The following is a 22,322-nucleotide window of genomic DNA, read 5'->3' as shown; positions in this document are numbered from 1 at the left end:
AGACCCAAAAAGCTAAAGCTTAGATATTAAACATGAAACAGCTTCTAGTGAGTGTCTACCAAGTTTGCTCAAATACAAGAGAGCCATGATGGCCCTGAGTCGCTCACCAGAAATAACTGCTTTTCAGTGTTGGAATGTCAATATATTCTAATATTAAATTTGAGCATAGAATATGTTTAAACAGAAATTTTAAGAAATGCCATGACCTGGGGCATTTAAGCTTTAGCTTAAATGGGGCTAATCAAATTCATATGAGCAAACTTGATAAAAGACTACCTAATAATGCTACAAAGTTTGGTGATCATCTATCAATTATTTCAGTAGAAAATGATGTTCAAAGGTTTTTTCTATTTTTAGCTTTAGTGGCCCCTAAAAGGGGCTAATCAAATTAATATAAGCAAACTTGATAAAAGAGTACCCAAGAATGCTACAGACAAAGTTTGGTGATCATCCATCAATTGGTTCTGAAGTAGGAGATGTTTAAAGGTTTTTTCTATTTTTAGCTTAAGCGGCCCCTAAAAGGGGCCAATCAAATTAATGTGAGCAAACTTGATAAAAGATTACCCAAAAATGCTACAAAGTTTGGTGATCATCCATAAATTAGTTCTGTAGGAGAAGATGTTTAAAGGTTTTTCTATTTTTAGCTTAAGCGGCCCCTAAAAGGGGCCAATCAAATTAATATGAGCAAACTTGATAAAAGACTACCCAAGAATGCTACAGACAAAGTTTGGTGATCATCCATCAATTAGTTCTGTAGAAATAGACATTTAAAGGTATTTCTATTTTTAGCTTTTGCGGCCCCTAAAAGGGGCCAATCAAAATAATATAAGCAAACTTGATAAAAGACTACCCAAGAATGCTATAGACAAAATTGGTGATCATCCATCAATTAGTTCTCTAGAAATAGACATTTAACGGTATTTCTATTTTTAGCTTTAGAGGCCCCTAAAAGGGGCCAATCAAATTAATATGAGCAAACTTGATAAAACATTACCCGAGAATGCTACCAACAAAGTTTGGTGATCATCCATCAATTAGTTCTGTAGGAGAAGATGTTTAAAGGTTTTTCTATTTTTAGCCCTTAGAGACCCCTAAAAGGGGCCAATCAAAATAATACTAGCAAACTTGATAAAAGACTACCCAACAATGCTACAGACAAAGTTTGGTGATCATCCATCAATTAGTTCTGTAGAAATAGTCATTTAATGGTATTTCTATTTTAAGCTTTAGTGGCCCCTAAAAGGGGCCAATCAAATAATATGAGCAAACTTGATAAAACACTACGCAAGAATGCTACAGACAAAGTTTGGTGATCATCCATCAATTAGTTCTGTAGGAGAAGATGATTAAAGGTTTTTCTATTTTTAGCCCTAGAGACCCCTAAAAGGGGCCATTCAAAATAATATTAGCAAATTTGAGAAAAGACTACCTAAGAATGCTACAGACAAAGTTTGGTGATCATCCATCAATTAGTTCTGTAGAAATAGACGTTTAAAGGTTTTTCTATTTTTAGCTCTGCTGACCCCTACAAGGGGCCAATTGGAATGACATGAGCAAATTCAAGTGTGACTGTCACAAGGATGCTACAGACCAAATTTGAAGTAAATCTGCTTAGTAGTTTCAGAGAAGAAGACGATTGTTGACGCATGACGACGGACTATGGACGCCGGAGCATCCCCCTTTGATACTAATAGCTCACCCTGAGCCTTTGGCTCTGGTGAGCTAAAAGGCCCTGGGGTCAAAATTTGCCCCGCCTCGGGGGTTCATTGCTTTGCCTGATATGTATATTATAAGTAAAAATTAAAAAAAAATCTCCTTAAAAAAACCCAAAGAGCTAGAGCTTAGATATTCAACATAAAAAATCTTCTAATGGGTGTTACCTAGTTTGTTCAAATAAAAGCCATGGGCTCAAAATTGGCCCCGCCCCAGGGGTCACTTCTTTTATATATATTTGATAAAGTTGAATATTTTCAACTTCACCACAAGTCATTATATAAGCAATGACTTGCCAACTTATATTTTTCACTCTGTCAAGTTATATACTTGTGTTAAACCTGTCAATACCTGTGTGAATGGATAAACATTTTTATAATATAGTTACTGACAGGAATCTGAGCAGGGGGCATTTGTGTTTAAGAAACACATTCTTGTTCTATTGAAATCTGAAATTATCTTTGAATAAAGGAAGAAGTTAAAATCTATCTGCTGACAGGTTTATTCTTGTTTAAAATATGAATAGGATAATGTAGGTTTTAATCAGGTATGAATTTCCCAATATGTTTTGAAATTGCATTTTAATAAAGCAGTTAATATGATAAACCAGGTTGTGAAATTATAACTACTTGACAAAATATTTTACAATTCGAAAGATTTAAAATTTTAATGTGCAGCATATTTTTTTACATGTAGTATCCCTAAATTATTTTTTTCTTATCTTGTATTATTTTGAAATTGTTATGATTTTTGTTTTTATGCCCCCCAGGGCATATAGTAATTGAGCCGTCCGTCTGTCTGTGCCCACTCACAGGACAGTAATTATGTGGCTAGAGGGACAATAGGTAACTGTTCTTTCTCTTTGATGTCATTCATTCTGTAATGCTTTTATGTGGCTATTTTCTTTTGTGTGAGAGAACAATAGAGTAGCCACATAATTACTGTCCGGTGAGAACTTCCGTAGGAGGTTAACCTAAAACGGCAAGTTGGATTATCTTAAGTTCTATCTATACTACATCAATACAAAGTACATGAAATTGCCAAGGTATATACCTGTGCCATCCATTTTCCCCAGTTATTTCCCTTTTTATCACTTTGAAAATAGGGCCTTGTATGGTTAACCTTTTCCAAAAAGTTGAATTTATCTTAAATTACTTCATTTATTTGATATCTTTCATATTTGGTAGCTGGATACCTTACTATGGTCCTCTAATTTTTAGGGGTCCCTAGGGTCAAGATCACTGGTGTAAATAACAAATTTAAACATTTTTTTGCTCATACAGCCCTTTTTTCACTTGATGCCATTCATATTTAATACAAACTGCTTAGGGAGGTCCCCTTCCTTTGGGTTTAGTTAGGGGTCATTTGGGTCAAGATCAAGGTCATGAATGTCAAAAATAAATTATACACTTCTACAGTATATACAGTATCGCATAATCAAACTTTGCGGGTCAAAAACTAGGTCACAGGAGCTAAAAATAGAAAAATCTTACTAAGACTGTAGTGGTTGCAGTTTTAATCCAAATATCCTGGAAATTGATCAGGAAGGTTGTTTTGATGATGGGTCTTGTCCTGTCAAAAACTAGGTCAAAGGAGCCAAAAATAGAAAAATATTGTTAATATTATAGAAACTGCAGTTTTGATCCAAATATTTTAGAAATTGGTCAGGAAGGTTCTTTTGTTGATTTCTAGGTCAAGTTCGAATATGGGTCATCTCGCGTCAAAAACTAGATCACACAGCCTAAATATAGAAAAAGCTTGTTAACACTCTAGGGGCTACTGTTTCAGGCCAAATAACCTGGAAATTGGTCAGAAAGGTGTTTTTTTTTTCTAGATCAAGATTGAAAATGGGTCAATTCATGTCAAAAACTAGGTCACATGATCTAAAAATAGAAACATCTTGTTCACACTCTTGTGGCTGCAGTTTTGATCAAAATATCCTGGAAATTGGTCAGGAAGGTTGTTTTGATGGTTTCTAGGTCAAATTTGAATATGGGTTATCTCGGGTCAAAATTTATGTCACACAGCCCAAAAATAGAAAAATCTTGTAAAAACTGTTTCAGTCCAAATATCCTGGAAATTGGTCAGAAAGGTTGTTTTGATGGTTTCTAGGTCAAGTTTTAATATGGGTCATTTCAAGTCAAAAACTAGATCACTTAGCCCAAATAAAATGGGATTGAGCCTTCATAGTCAGGTGAGTGATATAAGGGCCATCATTGCGCTCTACTGTTTTAGTCCAAATATCCTGGAATTCAGTTTGATGAAGTTGCTTTGATGATTTCTAGGTCAAGTTTGAATATGGGTCATCTTGGGCCAAACAATAAGTCACAGGAGCTAAAAATAGAAAAATCTTGTTAACACCCTAGTGGCTACAGTTTTGATCAAAGTATCCTGGATATTGGTCAGGAAGATTTTTTAGATGATTTCTAGGTCAAATTTGAATATGGGTCATCTCAGGTCAAAAACTAGGTTACAGTCTATACATGTATATGGTAAAACCTTGTTAATACTCTAGGGGCTACTTTTTCAGTCCAAATATCCTAGAAATTGGTCAGAATGGTAACCGTTGTTTTGATGATTTCTAGGTCAAGTTCGAACATGGGTCATCCGGGGTCAAAAACTTATTCACACAGCCCATATAAAAAGGGATTGAGCCTTCATAGTCAGGTCAGCGATATAAGGGCCATCATTGTGCTCTTGTTATTATGAAATGGAGACTTTTTAACTTACACAGAAGGGGATTTATAACAATAGGGTTTACATGTTAAATTATTCAGGCATTGTTATCACTAAAATGTAAGAAAATATATATTGATAGGAGTCAAATGAAACAGTTTATCATTTGAAAGTATTAAATTGTCCCACTTTAGCTGTACTATTGGTAATCTAAGTGCTCTTTCATATGGAGTATAAAGTTAGGTGTTTCTATGTGGAGTGTAAATTTATTTCTTTAATTTATTTCTAGTTATTTCAGCTTTATGCATGCTTTTGGCAAGTCTGCTAACAAAATGTGTCTTTGCTCAAATTATTAATGTCAATATAGTTTCTGAACATACATCAGTACCTAATTACACACAAAATTAATCATCATGAAAAGTTTCCTCTATCAAGTAAATAAATGGAATTTATTATTGTTTTTTTCTGTATCTGAAATACTATTGTTTAAGCAGTTAAAGTGACACATCCAGATGAGTAAAATAAACATTTAATGAAAAATTTATTCATAGTATAGGAAGTGAATAAGTAATTTTTTGTGTTTGTATTTTTTTGGTTGGGTTTTTTATGTCATGCCAACACAGTATAGGTCATATGGCAACTTTCCAGCTTTACTGGTAGAGTGCTCTTCTGTGCATTATTTCAGGCAAAAACAGGCACCTGAGTAGAACTACCAATGTTCCGTAAGCTAGCTGGATATCTTTCATACCCGAGAGAATCCAAAGTCCCTGTTTGTTGGAATTCAAACCCACAGCAGCTGTAAGGGGCAAGTGATTTGAAGTAAAAGACCTTAACCACTCAGCCACAGATTCCCCTGGATAAGTAATTACAATCTTAAAACTAGAACTCCGCGAGTCGGATGTGTCGCCTTGTGAACAATGTAGTTTAGGAGAAATGGCCAGAACAAAAATATAATATGAAAAATAACAAAGGGCAATAACTAAAAAAATAATAAGTGCAGAGCAGCAGTTTCTGTGCACTGCACTTCTTATCAATAAGATCTATCATTCTATGATGTTTCAAGTCCATAGCTTTCATACTTGAGGAGAAATGACCAGGACAAAAATAAAGTAAGTAAATCAACAAAGGGCAATAACTCAAAAAATAAGAAATGCAGAGTATCAGTTCTTATGCACTGCACTTTTTCTTCATGAGATCTATCATCCTATGGAGTTTCAAGTCCATAACTTTTATACTTTCGGAGAAATGGCCTGGACAAAAATTAAGTATGAAAATTAACAAAGGGCCATAACTCAAAAATTAAGAAATGCAGAGTACCTATTCTTGTGCACTGCACTTCTTCTGAATAAGATCTATCATCCTATGAAGTTTCAATTCCATAGCTTTCATACTTTAATTTTGTCCGGGCCATTTCTCCTTAAGTAACTAAAATGGCCCGGACAAAAATAAAGTATGAAAATTAACAAAGGGCAATAACTCAAAAAATAAGAAATGCAGAGTACCGGTTCTTATGCACTGCACTTCTTCTTAATGACATCTATCATCCTATGAAGTTTCAAGTCCATAGCTTTTATAGTTGAAGAGAAATGGCCCGGACAGAATTAAAGTATGAAAATTAACAAAGGGCAATAACTCAAAAATTAAGAAGTGCAGAGTACCGGTCCTTGTGCACTGCACTTCGCGTTATTGATAGAAGCTTGCATACTAAGTTTGAAGTCAATCAGACCTTAAGTGACTGAGTTATGCTCCGGACAAGCTTTAGGGGACGCCGACAAGGCCGCCGCCGACAAAAGTAACCCCTATATGTCCCCTTTTCAAGGCGACACAAAAACTATATATTTTGCAAAACATGACAGACTACATTTTATATACCTGTTTAAAAACAGAAAATATAGTATGATAGCCCCCTATTAGGTGGCATTCAGGAAGAATTTAGGTTTGTTCAGAGCAAACAACTTTAAATATGAATAGAAGTAATGAAAATTTTGCTACAAAGATATTAGCACCTATTATGGTAGCCTGGCAAAATAAAGAGTAACGGACTAAGATCCTGTCAAAGATATTGCCACAAAGTTTGTCAAACTAGAGCTTTATACCAACAACAAGCTTATTGAAAATTTTTGTTTATTAAAATGTCATATGCATGATGAAGCAGTTGAATTTTGCTGATGGCACATTGGCATCTGTTCTCCAATTTAATGATATGACTGGAAAGAATGATGTTCCTATTCCTGTGCCAAACTGTAGCTTTCACCAATAAGCCATTTATGATAAAGGTCCAAATCTTCAAATTATAACTGAACCAGTGAATTCTTAGCTCTTTATGCTAGCATAAGGTTAAGAAAATTCTTATATGTTCATAAATAAGCTTGTTCCACCTCTAATCCCGCTAGTGTTAATGCCCTGTATTCAGACGGCAGCTTTTTCCACTCTAATCTTGCCAGTGTTAATGCCCTGTATTCAGACGTCGGCTTTTTCCACCTCTAATCTTGCCAGTGTAAATGCCATGTATCAGACGCCAGCTTTTTCCACCTCTAATCTTGCCAGTGTAAATGCCCTGTATTTAGACGGCAGCTTTTTCCACCTCTAATCTTGCAAGTGTAAATGCCATGTATCAGATGCCAGCTTTTTCCACCTCTAATCTTGCCAGTGTTAATGCCCTGTATTCAGACGTTGGCTTTTTCCACCTCTAATCTTGCCAGTGTTAATGCCCTGTATTCAGACGTCGGCTTTTGCCACCTCTAATCTTGCCAGTGTTAATGCCCTGTATTCAGACGTCGGCTTTTTCCACCTCTAATCTTGCCAGTGTTAATGCCCTGTATTCAGACGTCGGCTTTTGCCACCTCTAATCTTGCCAGTGTAAATGCCCTGTATTCAGACGTCGGCTTTTGCCACCTCTAATCTTGCCAGTGTAAATGCCCTGTATTCAGACATCGGCTTTTTCCACCTGTAACATTGCCAGTTTTAATGCCATGTATTCATACATCAACTTTTTCCACCTGTAACATTGCCAGTTTTAATGCCATGTATTCATACATCAACTTTTTCCACCTATAACATTGCCAGTTTTAATGCCTTGTATTCAGACGTCAGCTTTTTCCACCTCTAATCTTGCCCGTTTTCATGCTGTCTGCTGCAGAAGAGTATTTCTCTATAAGTTGAATGTTAAGTGAAGCAGGCACACTTCTTAAAGCTTTCTCGAAATGTTCCGCACATACAGTACATGTTTCTATGTTCTCTGTTAGAGCAAACAGGGCAGCCTGAAAAAATATATGTAAAGGTAAAGACTTGATATACAGCCTTTTGAATAAAAGTATACAACAAACTTGAAAATCTTCCTATTTTTAAATAAAATAAAAAAACAAAGATATAAATTTGTACATAGGACACAGATGCCCCCACATTCCACTGTTATGTCAGTATTCAGTCATACAGCTGGACACACAAATACTGCCTTACAACATTAACAAATAGATAAAGACGTGAATTGGTCGAGGACAATCAACCAGACAAATTTTGAACGTTTTTCCATACAGATTTCATAATTTTAAAGCTAAAGATCTGAAAATCCTCACTAACAAACTAGTTTGTTTATTTCTGATTATATTGACACTTATATCTGAGGTCCGTTAAGGAGGGCATCAAAATTACCTAAATTGCCCACACTACAGTACCATGTGACGGACAGATATGTAATGGCACTAATTTAATTCAGATAAAAGCTTGGGCGTTTTAATTTTCTATTTTTAACATGATAATAATACATTATTTCAGCATCAAATGCTGAAGTTTTTGATATTCTATTGTTTACTCTGCAAATGATTATAGCTAATACAAAAGGTCAGGCAAAGCACTCTTGATGTCCAAATTTTCAATGTCAATGTTCTTGAAATAGACATTAAAATATTACTGTTAAGTGTTTACATAAGTTGAAACAAGCAATTATCATAGTATTAAAAATACCAATTTCTCGAAAAAATCTAAGTTCAAGGGGGACATAATTCTGGAAATATTCTTGCTAGAGTAGTTTACCTTCTCAAAAATGTTGAGTGATAATAAGAAACATATATATGAAGTTTGAAGTAGATACATTAGGAAATAAAGAAGTTATTTTTTATTTAAAAAAGACAACTTTTTTTTCATAAAAATTCTAAGTTCAAGGGAGGTAATACTGATAATTTTTGTGCTAGAGTTGTAAACCTTGTCACATATGATGTGGTTGATGACCAGAAACTTATATTTAAAGTTTGAAGTAAACACCTTAAGAAATAAAGAACTTATAGTGAACAAGCAATTATCATAGTATTGCAAGCAATCCATAAGTCCCCTACCGGTAAGAGCCCAAGCAACATTCTGAAGGGCCATTGGCCATTCACTTATGTTCCTATTCTAAGTAAATTTGTTAAAAAAGTTATTTAAAAGTTATCACAAGAAACAGTTTTTATGTACAGACAGACAGACTGAAGGACACTCTAAAGTTATTTTTTAAACATCCCTGTTATCAAAATATAACATTTTTAAAATCCCATCATGATTGAAGAAGTTGGAGTAAAAATTACCAATTTCTCAAAAAAAAGTCTAAGTTCAAAAGGGGCATAATTCTGGAAATAGTCTTGCTAGAGTATTGAACACTCACAAATGTTGAGTGATAATAAGAAACATTTATATGAAGTTTGAAGTAGATACATTAAAAAAAAGAAGTTATTAAAAAAAAACAACATTTTTTTCATGAAAATTTTAAGTTCAAGGGAGGCAATTCTGATAAATTTTGTGCTAGAGTTGTAAACCTTGTCACACATGATGTGGTTGATGACAAGCAACTTATATTTAAAGTTTGAAGAAAATACCTTACGAAATCAAGAACTTATAGTGAAAAAACTTAAAAACTAGAATCAGAAATCTTGAAATTCAGTCTATTTGTTGCCATAGCAACCAGAATTTTCAACACAGGAAGATAAGAAAAAGATGTGCATAATTTCCATACTGCCATCTACCCATATGTCAAGTTTCATAAACATATTTTCAGTACTTTTTGTGTTATCACTGGATCCAGGTTATGTGTAAAATTTGCCATATTTTCAGTATATTTGTTGCCATAGCAACCAGAATTTTCAACATAGGAAGAAAGGAAAAAGATGTGCATAATCTCCATACTGCCATCTATCCATAAATCAAGTTTCATAAAAATATTTTCAGTACTTTTTGCGTTATCACGGGATCCAGGTTATGTGTAAAATTTGCCATATTTTCAGTCTATTTGTTGCCATAGCAACCAGAATTTTCAACATAGGAAGAAAAGAAAAAGACGTGCATAATCTCCATACTGCCATCTATCCATATATCAAGTTTCATTAAAATATTTTCAGTACTTTTTGCGTTATTGCGGGATCCAGTTTTGTGGACGGACGGACTGACGGACGGACAGACGGACGGACGGAGGGTAAACCTAAAGTCCCCTCCGGTAAACCGGTAGGGGACTAAAAAGCTGAAAAATTTAAATCGGAAATCTTGAAATTCAGGTTATTTGTTGCCATAGCAACCAGAATTTTCAACATAGGAAGAAAAGAAAAAGATGTGCATAATCTCCAGACTGCCATCTACCCATATTTCAAGTTTCATAAAAATATTTTCAGTACTTTTTGAGTTATCACTGGATCCAGTTTATGTGTTAAATTTGCCATATTTTCAGACTATTTGTTGCCATAGCAACCAGAATTTTCAACATAGGAAGAAAAAAAAAAGACATGCATAATCTCCATACTGCAATCTATCCATATATCAAGTTTCATAAAAATATTTTCAGTACTTTTTGCGTTATCGCGGGATCCAGTTTTGTGGACGTACGGACTGACAGACATAAACCTAAAGTCCCCTCCGGTTATACCGGTAGGGGACTAATAAATCAAATTACTTAATTATAGAAGGAATATGCATTTATTCTTAATTAAAAAGTGAATGATAGATTGACAACCATTGAACAAATAAAAAAAGTTTAAAAACTAAATCAGGCATTTTTGGGGCCGTCCGGGTTTGGTTGTTGTCTGGTTTTGGTGGTCCCCAACCAGTAGCTAAATTATGTCATGGCCTACCTCTCTACACAAGGACTCCAGATCAGCACCTGTATACATGTCTGTTCTCTCAGCTAATAGGTCAAGGTCACAATTTTGTAAAACCATATTTCTTGTGTACAGTTGTAAAATGTCTCTCCTTGCCTGTAAAGACAAATATGCATAAAAAATACTTCATAAACAAACATTAAAAATTAGACTTCAACAAAATCATTCATTTTTTTCTCCTTATATGGGTAAGGGGAGACTTCCGGGTTTGCAGTCACACCAGCTCTCAAAAACCTAATCTGTGTAGATGTTTCAGTATATGTATATATAAAATAATTATAGATAACATGTTATCTACATCTCTGGTGTTACACAAAATAAGGAGCTTTCAGGAGTAGAAAAGACCTGAACTTCAGGTGAATGCGTCAAAACTTGTACCCATGATAATAATGCATGTGAGTAGAACCCTTTTTCTTCTATATGCTTGCTGGAAAACTTCTTAAAATGCAAGGAAAAAGTATCTAAAGGTTAAGATGAAAGAAATGGTTATAACATCTGTTCATTCTGACAATGTTGTAAGGTGGTAGCACATTAACACTCAAATAAGTTTTATAATTCCCCTAGTACAATGTCACTGCAGACATCCTAGGTACCTGGTGTTTAAAATAAAATTAACCTGTGTGTCTGGATGTTGAACATAAATGATTCTATCCATACGTCCTGGGCGCATTAAAGCGTCATCTATAAGATCTGGCCTATTTGTTGCTGCTACAACTAACACTGACCTGTTATCCACTGTGTTATCACCAGTTTTTCCATCAGCCTGCAATACCAAAACACAATATAAATTTTAATTAACCCTTTGAATACTAGAGGCTGTGTTTAAATAATGCTACCAGTTTACTATTAGTTATAAAGATATTTTACAGGTTATATGGCCACATATAAACGGTTGTTTGTATATATAACCTTAGCCCACTAGGCATGGGTTATATTGTAAACAAATGTTTATAATATATATTGCCATATAATCTGTCAGGAATCTTTATGACTAATTTATAATACTGCAAACTTCCTTTTTTAGGGTAAAAAATGTGATTTCCTTATAAATTGACAGCAGCCGTGTATATATAAGTGTATAAATGTCACCATTACCCAATGAAAATCGACATTACAAACATGCAGTATAATACAACCTGACAAACCAGCACATTCATACAGATCGACCAAACTATCATTTTTAACGCAATGTTATAAAAAATTCCTAACAAAGTACAGGTAGTTTCAAGTCAAAGTACAAATTAAGTATTAGAAGGATCAAAATAAAATAGTTAACAATAATTGAATAGTCATGCCACCAATAAACCAAATTAAAGACATCTATTGGATAAGATATTCATTTACTTATTTATTGCTACTTTTTCTCAAAATGAATGGAAAAGATAACTTCTTTGCGCATAGTATTGATATATTTTGATTTTCAAATTTTATCATTTTTTATCATTATTCTCGTAAAATAACTGAGAATGCATGTATACATAAATGGAGAAGAACCACCTGCAGTTGTTGCACATTTTTTATATGCAGGAAAGTAATGTAAAAACAACTTAATGCATTGGTGGCCCTGGTAGTTTTTATTATCAAAACTTTACATCCAACTAGCACATAGAAAGCATGGCACACTCAATTGTTGCAATTAATACAAAATCAGATGATGAAAGGCACAAATACCAATTTAGAAGTATACTTTTATGTAAGAATAGCCCTGGGATTTATTAAATCCCTCAGGCTTTAAATGTGTCCTCATTCTGCAGAATAATGTTAATGCACAAAAAAGAACATGCATTAAGATTCCTCTATTAATTAAAGCATTTACAAACCAATGCTAATGCAGCATTCATACAAATTTGTGTTGATATTAATTAAAGATTTTCTAAGTATATTGTTGTGTATACATACTGAGTAATTGATTAACTATCCATAGAAATAACCAAGGACTACGTACATTTAAAATTTGCTGCAACTTCTCTTACTTAAAAGTTAAGTTTGGTGGTAAAAAAGTAAATTCTGTCATATTTTTCTAAAAACATTCAAAGTGAATCTTTATACATTCCTTAACCTATAAATACATGCATTTTAGAAAAAACAAGAGCTGTCGGTAGGACAGCAACGCTCGACTATTCTTAGTGCTTGATAGTAAAAAAAAATGCTTGATACAGTTACCTCCTCCTGTTTACAGGTTGGGGTAATGATGGTGAACAAGTGTGCAAAGTTTCAAAGCCATATGTCAATGAACTTTGAAAATATTTGAGGTATTACAAAAACTTTAACATAAATTCTAAGTCAAAAAAGGGGCATAATTCTGTCAAAATGCTTGATAGAGTTACCTCCTCCTGTCTACAAGTTGGGGTCATGATGGTGAACAAGTGTGCAAAGTTTCAAAGCCATATGTCAATGGACTTGGAAAATATTTAAGGTATTACAAAAACTTTAACATAAATTCTAAGTCGAAAAAGGGGCATAATTCTGTCAAAATGCTTGACAGAGTTACCTCCTCCTGTCTACAGGTTGGGGTCATGATGGTGAACAAGTGTGCAAAGTTTCAAAGCCATATGTCAATTGACTTGGAAAATATTTGAACTATTACAAAAACTTTAACATAAATTCTAAGTCGAAATAGGGGCATAATTCTGTCAAAATGCTTGAAAGAGTTACCTCCTCCTGTCTACAGGTTGGGGTCATGATGGTGAACAAGTGTGCAAAGTTTCAAAGCCATATGTCAATGGACTTTGAAAATATTTGAACTATTACAAAAACTTCAACATAAATTCTAAGTCGAAAAAGGGGCATAATTCTGTCAAAATGCTTGATAGAGTTACCTCCTCCTGTCTACAGGTTGGGGTCATGATGGTGAACAAGTGTGCAAAGTTTCAAAGCCATATGTCAATGGACTTTGAAAATATTTGAACTATTACAAAAACTTGTAACATAAGTGGTTACGCCGACGCGGACACTGACGCCGACGCTCGGGTGACTGCAATAGCTCTACTTATTCTTATCGAATAGTCGAGCTAAAAAAGAAAAGTAAACACACTTCTACAGGAGGTGTCTGGCCCTCAAGAGTTTTCTGCTGGGAGCTTGATCCCGCACCTTCCCCGAGTCTCACACCAATACCATCCATCTCATTTAGCAGTGTTGAAAGAATACGTTCCTGAACTCCACGGTGACCAGATTCCGATCTCTTACCTACAATAGAGTCCAACTCGTCCAAAAACAAAATTGACGGTGCACATGCTCTTGCTTTCTGAAATACCTAAGAGAAACAACACAACTTATAGAAGCTTGATTTCTTTAAGTAGCAATTTTATTTACTTGTTATAAATTTAAGTGTTTTTCTTTATCAACATATTTTGTGCTTAAAACATTACTACGCAATGGCTTTTTCGGTAAAATACAAATAAATAAATTTTAATATTAACCAGTTAAATCTGTTGCATTAACAACGTGTTTACATTTTATGGGTTTATAAAATGATGAAGACAGGATAAAAACATGAGGAGCCAACAAGCTCGACTAATCAAATACTCAACACAATATACATGAAGGAAGACAAAACTATGGGGAAAAAATCAATTATGATAAAAATATATTTCTTTATTAGTATCTAAAATGCATTCAAATGTTCAACATTTCTGCACAACATAATATTCTTATGCATGTGACCATGTCAATGAAAGATAAACAGAAATTTCTATCTTTATAATGGTAAGGGCAACAATTTGAAATCTTAAGTCAATCCCTTCAGTAACGAAAATGATAAGAGCCAAAAGTATATAAAGTTTTAAAAGTAAAATTATAAGTCCAAGGCAGAAATAACTCTTAAAATAAAGATACTAGAGTTAAGAACCTTGTCAAACATGATGCAAAATTATGAAAAAGAACAATTATACAATTATAAAAAGTTATTATTATTTATAACAAAGATAATTGTTAAAAAAATATATATATAAAAAGAATCCAAGTTTAAAATGGAGATAATTCTGGAAAAACAGGAGCTAGACTCATATATCTTATTACATATGACGTAGGTGTTTTAACAAACATATTTTTAAAGTTTGAAGTAATCAAGATATTACAGAAAAATAAGGAAAATTCTAAGGGGAGATAATTCTGGAAATAGCAATGCAAGAGTTATAAACCTAGTCACATTATTTTGATATGGGAAACAATATTAAATGATAACTTACAGGCCTTGACATTAACTTTTTTATTTGGTTGTCCTGTCGGGCAAGTACTTTTGAAAATCACTTGCCCTGACCCAAAGCTTGCTTGCCCTGACCTAAACCGGTAAAGTGTTGAAAACAACCCTACATTTATAAGTAAGGTTTGAGAAAAAGGGTTGGCAATCTTTGAAAATGGGGTTTATTTATTCTCTTATCATGCATGGGTTTCATTATAAGCCGTACAGGCTTATAATTTTAAGAAATTAAGACATTTTGTGACAAAATCATACTCATTTTTTCACTAAAATTGGTTGGAAATAGAAGGAAGGTTAAAAGGGGCTAAACAAGATTTTAAAATGTTTTCAGTAATTAAGTTACATGTATTTTGAAGGGGAAAAAAAAGTAAAAAAAAAATGGTTATTGTGACAAAAAAAAGTTTTGTGCATTTGATATATAAAAATCACTTAGATATAGTACTTTCTTCATAAAAGAATTTTTATAAAGTTGTGGACAGAAACTTTGTAGGTTTTTTTGTTTACCACGTCTTAAGTCGCGAAAATATGTGACAATTTCATTTACCGATTTTGTATTCTTTTTACTTTCTTATTTTACATCTTTTTTCCTTGTGGATATGACTCTGTAACACACATTTGTAGATGAATTTGATATTATTTTCAAAATTATCTACAGGAAAAAACGGATATACGATAAATTTTTAGATTTTAACGGCAAAAATAAAACAGCCAGAAATTGTCAAATGTTTAGACGGATAAATTAAACTATAAGTTCAAGGTTGTGATTTGAACTTCAACAGGGTTTGAACACCCTTTAATAAGAAGAGGTGTTGACATAATTAATAATGCTAATCAAGTTTTGACATATTCATCAGACAACCGGATAGTCTGTGTACATGTACAATTGCCCCTGCTGTGAGGTTCGTTATTTATCGTCTCCACAAATGTGATTCGTTCTAATTAAGTCTAATTAAGATTGATATTGTAATTTGCAAGGATTATTGGTCATAATATTGGAATTTAATATGTTTACTTATGATTTTTTTCACTTGCCCTGTCGGACAAGTTCTTTTGAAATTCACTTGCCCTGACCAAACTTTTGGTTGTCCCGGGCAGTCGGACAACCGTTAATGTCGAGCCCTGACTTATAGTTTATGATGAGAATCCAAATAAAATAAAGAAGTGAGAGTAAAAAATAACAATTTTTAAGAAAATTCTAAGTTTAAGAGGAGATAATTCTGAAAATATGGCTTCTGCAGTTATGAACTTTGTCACATATGATGTGGTTAATGATAAGGAACATATATTTGAAGTTTAAAGTAGATCCTTTAGGAAATAAAGAAGTTAAGAGTAAAATTTAACATTATTTAAGGAAAATTCTAAGTTCAAAGGTAGATAATTCTGAAAATATTGCTTCCAGAGTTATGAACCATATGATGTGGTTGATGAAATGGAACATATATTTGAAGTTTGAAGTTGATACCATAAGGAATGAAAAAGTTATTGTAAAATAATATTTTACGGCACAGAAACTTTAATCTGAAATCTGGAAGTGTGACATTGGGGTGAGTAGGACAGCTCTCCATATACTTTGTAAAGCTGAGCTAATAATTCCATAGAAACATAATATCTATAAAGAAATGTTATGCAGAAGAATATAAACTATTCAATATATTGACTATTGTAAGTAAATAAGTAACAGCTTTATTTAATGAGGCTAACACATTCAGTTTCCCGATCTTCCACGTGGGCCTCTCTATGTCATCAACATAACAAATTTTCTGTATTGCTTAATGTTATTTTAATATATCAATATTTTAAATTGTACCTGAGATATAAGTTTCTCTGAGTCCCCGACGTAGGGTGAATACAGTTGAGCTCCACTGATAGACAGGAATGTAGAATGACAAGAAGTTGCTGCAGCTCGAACCAGGGTTGTCTTACAGCAGCCTGGGGGACCGTACAGTAACACACCTCGAGGGGGCTTTAATCCCATACGTTCAAATGCCTCTGGATACTGTAATGGCCACTCTACAGCCTGAAATATACAATCATGTTGTAAGTCAAAAAATGTTTCAATCTTAAGTTTTTTTTAATGTTACCAAAAGCTCTGACCAGCTGTTTTCATTAGAAGCCTCACTGCAAAGGTTAGGTCTCAGTCAGTTGAGCCCAAAATAACAATTCAGGGCAAATACTAAGTACATCACAATAATCAGGAAATTAATATTTCCTAGAATTAAAAATATTTCCTAGAATAAAATAGACACTGTCATAATGATTATGAAACTTAACATTTAGTTAAGGACCCTTTATTTAATGACATTGGTTGCTATCATTAATAGTTAAAAGTAAAAAAAAATATTTTTATGCATAAGAAAAGTTACATTTAGTTAAGGACCCTTTATTTAATGACATTGGTTGCTATCATTAATAGTTAAAAGTAAAAAAAAATATTTTTATACATAAGAAAAGTTCCAATTATTTTTTATTCCAAATGTCTAATTTCAAGATGACAAGTACAGTAGAATCCCTACTTAAGACCACCCCGGAATTAAGACCACCCCGCTATTAAGACCATTTTTTAAAAGAACAGAATTTTCTGTTCTTTATATCAATGGTTACATAATCCAGAATTAAGACCACCCCGCTTATCCACTTTTAAGACCACCAGATTCAGGCCCAATTTATTGTTTTATTCTTTATTTGACCCCTCTTTTGAGACCACTGATATTAAAGTCAACACCTTTCTTATCATAAATTTTGTTATGATCTGCTTGAATGCTCTTAAGCTTGACACTTGATTTCACAAGGTGTCAACAACTGTTGTTATTTGGGTTATTGTATGAAAAAAAGGTGAGAAAGTAAATTTTAGAGTGGTTTAATGTTGCTTTCAGCACATTTATTTTGTGAAGAATTAATTTCTTATTTGACAGGTGAATTATATTTATCATTTAATAACTAATATTCAAATCAGACCAAATAGAATTTAATGTTAAATTTCTCAGAAATATATTTAGATCAGATTATATATTATAACATACTTTTATATTGTTAATATACATATTGTTTGTTCATATAACATGACTAAAATAGACCATGGTCATAAAGTATGTAAGCAATAAGAATATTCACAATTAAGACCACCCCGCAATTAAGACCACTTTGGACCAGTCCCGATGGTGGTCTTAATTGAGGGTTTTTACTGTACTTGTTTTATTTGTTTCTTGACTGTGTCCAGGCCTCCTATTTCATCCCAGTAGACTGGTCGTAGATCTACTACCCCTTCTGCTCCTCTCTGTAAAGATGGCCGTATTTTCTTTACTGCTATATTAAAGTGACTCTGATTCACCTAAAAATATAATAGAATCCTACAATAAAACACTATTGTCCTAAGTGATGTGAAACTGATATATATATTCAATCAAAACATATACATGTATATTTCGAATGAGGTAAAGAGGCTAGGTTTCATACTGTGTTTATTCAACAAATTCAGCAATGGAACTATATGAATAAAATATTTTACTTATCACATACTATGTAAAAAGGCATTTTACAGTAAAAAAAATTCTTTTTTCCCCTTAAACTGTAACATTTACATATTGTGAGATGTTATGATATGTTTGTATTACACATATATAACTTGAGGATTCAAAGGTTAGTTACTCCTTAATATTAAACATCAAAACATTAGCTTTCACTGAAAGACTATTAAATCATGAAATTTAATCAAAAATCAAATATAAGTTGCATAATCAGGACATGAAGGCCAATGCTCCACAGAGCTCTTGTAGAGGAAGAAAATGAAGAACTTCAAAACCAGTGAGTACAATGTATTGAGCTTGGTCTACCTACTCATTTTTGTAGTCTGACCTCAATCTACTGCCAGCTGTTCTATAGAAGTATTTACACCTTGAAATGATCAATTCTATATTCAAAACAAGGCACATCTGTAACACAAGAGAGAGTTGGGAAGGTTAATTTACCAATCAAAAGATGAAGATATATTAAAATCTTACCATTGTGTTATGACCAGCTGCAGTCTCTGACATGGCGACATATGCTGCCTCATGGCACAGAGACGCAAGGTCTGCACCAACATAACCATTGGTCACCTCTGCTAACTCATCAAGATTAATATTATCATTGCATAGTGGAATGTTCTTGATCTGTGACCTGAGAATTTCCAGTCTTTGTTGTTGATTTGGTGGATTTATTACAACCTAAAAAATTTATAACTTGAATTAAAAAAAAACTTACTATTTCCACACTGTACAAATTCCTTACACAGGAGACATTGATACAATCTGGAATATGTTTTACAAGATATAAAATCTACTTTAAAACATGTCTGGTATGAAATTATTATTAATTAATGCTTGTAACTTCTTACGTTTTCAAACATTTATACACAAATAAACCAATGAATTAGAAGTTTTTTGTTAGTCCACATATCATGTGTCATTTATACAGTTGCTAGAAAAGATGATAACTATACAAAGTATAATAAGCATTATTTAATGACAACAAACCACAAACCAGCCCCCATCAAAATTTTAATAATGTCATTATTTAGTATGTTCGTTTCAGCTTATGCTAAAAAGACTGCCTTCCAAGCCTACATTTAAGTACCACAAAAAGATTTACTTAAATGCAAGCCTATATTTCAATATTCAATCAGTACTTAGATCAATAATAATCTTGTATATTACCTCTCTGTCCAGTCGGACCAGGTCTACGTAGAGCAGTATCTAAACACAGCTGGTCTTATTAGTGGGCTCCTATGACCAGTATATTTACTGTCCTGTGATAAACCATCCAATAATGTTAGAAACTGAGCTGTAGCTCGAGCTTCATTTACATTACCAGCAACCTCCTCGTCCTGGACATAATGAATCAATCTCATCTACAAACAGTACACAGGGCCCTTCCTCACTCATTACAGTCACCTTCTCAAATACTGCCCTTATATTTGCCTCTGTCTCTCCGGGACGTGGGCCAAATATCTCTGGTCCATTGATTGTCACAAGAAATATTACCATTTACAGCACAAACATATTTGACTAATGATGTTTTACCACAGCCTGGAGGTCCATATAGCAAAATTCCATGAGGTGGGTGGGCACCTAATTGTCTAAACTTGTCTTCTGCTGCAGTGGTAAATTTGATCAAGTCTAGTAACATGTTGATTACATTATCTAATCCTCCAGGTTTGTTTAAAGTTTGCTTTGTCTCTACCATCTGATCAAACCATTCCTTTACTGTGAACTGTTTCAACAGTCCACCTTTGTTTAACTTACTAATTACAAATCCTGTATCATCATTAGATTTATTGTCAGATGTAACCATGATTTAATTATTATATCAGATATTCCATAACTTTGTGCTAGTCTAGATGCCTGGCATTTGATAATGAAAGAATCTCTTACACAAAATCTAAAAAGCAAATTCCTGCAATATTTAACTATATGCTCCAAAAATCCACGGTTCTTCTTACATTCCCTTACCTTTCCAGGATTTAAAAACACCACATCTACAAATATTTCAAGAGCATTTGTAGTATTCAAAACTTTTATAACATTTTCATCTTTCAAGGGAACCTTTTCAATGCATGACTCATTCAGTAAGTTATCAGCACCTTTAAACAGCATCTCGACATTTTCACCACTACAATGGCTTTTTAAATTTGTAAAGCCACAACTAATAACTGATTTATTAAATGTTATTGTATTTGAAGCATACTCCTGGTCCGGCCAAGCTGAACAAATACATGTCTTATTGTTTGTCTTTATTTCAACAAATGATCCAACTTTTACACCCAAAGTTCTGAATATATCCAAACTCATCTTGCATTTCTGGTGAAATTCCAAAGTAGATAACACACTTAATTCAACAGTTTCCATCTTGTGTCTTTAAGCTGTAACAAAAAAAAGCATTTCTATAAAAATCATTGAAATTGTGCAGGCAAAAAAATATATTTCCGATACAAAAGGATTTAAATATATTATTGTACAAGCTATACATATAGAGTACGCCGTGGTTTGATAAACATCAAAATTATACAAAAAAAATTAAACAAGAGGGCCATGATGACGCTAGATTGCACACCTCAGATTCAATGCTAGAAAAGGTAATAATTTCTAGTTTTCAAAGTCGGTCAGTAATGAGATCATACTGGGCATGTCATTTTTACCCAAGCTGCATAATTTTTTAAATATTTGAAAATTTGTAAATGTTTCATGATATTATCTAAGCTCTTAGCTGTATATAAACTAATTATGTTCAGGGCAAAGTCCGAAGTGTAAAAATGAACAAACGGCAATAACTCCAAAATCAGGCAAGGCAGAGTTACAGTTTTTGTGCACAGCACATCTATGCAATGAGATATATCTACCTACAAAGTTTCATAATGATATTTCTTATAGTTTTAGAGATATGTCATGGCAGGGCTCACGCTGTCGGTCGCCATAGTCGCCATTTGCGATTATTTTATAAGATTGGCGATTATTTTTGCATTTTGGCTACAAAATCTGGCGATTATTTTTTACTTCCAACAGTGTTTATAAAAGGTGTAAAAATCGATAAAGAATGCAGTAGACCTAATTAACACCAGCGGGGTGCATTTAATTGAGTGTCAACTTTTTACCGGTCACGTGCTGTTTACTATACTGCCCAAGGTGATAAAATACGGGAGACGCTCAAAATCCCCTTGATCATAATCCCCTTGGTTGATAAACGACATAGTGATCGAAATCCCCTCAACAGAAATGACAGGGTTATCATAATCCCCTTGGCAAAAATAAAGGGGTGGTCATAATCCCCTCAGTGGGTAGTCAAAATCCCCTCAAATAATGTGAAATGGTTGGGAAATTTCTTTTCTTATTTTTCTTTTTAGTTCAATGAATTTAAGAACCAACTGCTTCAAGAATTGCTGAAAAAAAAGAGAAAAGCATACAAACAATTAAAAGGTGTATGTTTGTCACAGCCAGTTAATAATGACACCCTTTATTGATGTTATTATTGCTGAGAAAATTGTAAAATACAAACAAATAAATGATAGTTGATTATAATTAATCATTGCAATTATAGTTATATGTAACAAACAATCAATTAATCTTTGCAATGATAAACACCTTTAAAGGCAAATTTGTTGCACACTAGCTTTAGATCTTTCCAGATAATAACTTAAAATGAGGCTATTAATTGCAGTTTGCTATCTAAAATTACTTCATCTTTGTTTTACTTAACTGCAAACTGTTATTTTGTTGGGTATATAATATGATGGCTCTCTGCAATAGACATGAATACCCAAAATGGAATTCATTACAAGTAACAAAGGTTCTCGTAAGCTTCTGTATGAAGGTTATGCCTACACAAAGAAAAATGAAAATAAGTCCTCAATGCGGTGGGAATGCTCTCAGAGAATTGGTCTGAACTGTAAAGGTGCACTGACTACTGATTTACATGTAAGTATATAATCAATAATAATCATTTGGTACATTGAACATGAGATAAACTAATATGTATCAATTGTGCAAGTTATGCCTGAATTAATTTTTTTCGTCTTATTATTTTTTTTAACCTTGATGATGATGTGAAATCCTTCTGCGGAAAGCTTGACGGTCTGGCGTTTCTTCCAT

The 22,322-nt window shown here is 33.3% G+C and overlaps 1 pseudogene; it reads right to left on the bottom strand.

Annotated features, from left to right (window-relative positions):
* Positions 1 to 6,507: 6,507 nt before the first annotated feature.
* Positions 6,508 to 20,031, bottom strand: LOC132739251 (ATPase family gene 2 protein homolog B-like; annotated as a pseudogene).
* Between the last annotated feature and the right edge of the window lie 2,291 nt (positions 20,032 to 22,322).

The sequence above is a fragment of the Ruditapes philippinarum genome, unplaced genomic scaffold (assembly GCF_026571515.1).
Source record: "Ruditapes philippinarum isolate M1 unplaced genomic scaffold, ASM2657151v2 ctg3608_1_1_1_1, whole genome shotgun sequence".
In the NCBI taxonomy this organism is placed as follows: domain Eukaryota; kingdom Metazoa; phylum Mollusca; class Bivalvia; order Venerida; family Veneridae; genus Ruditapes; species Ruditapes philippinarum.
Note: the sequence above shows the minus strand (reverse complement) of the source record. Positions and strands in the feature narration are given on the sequence as shown.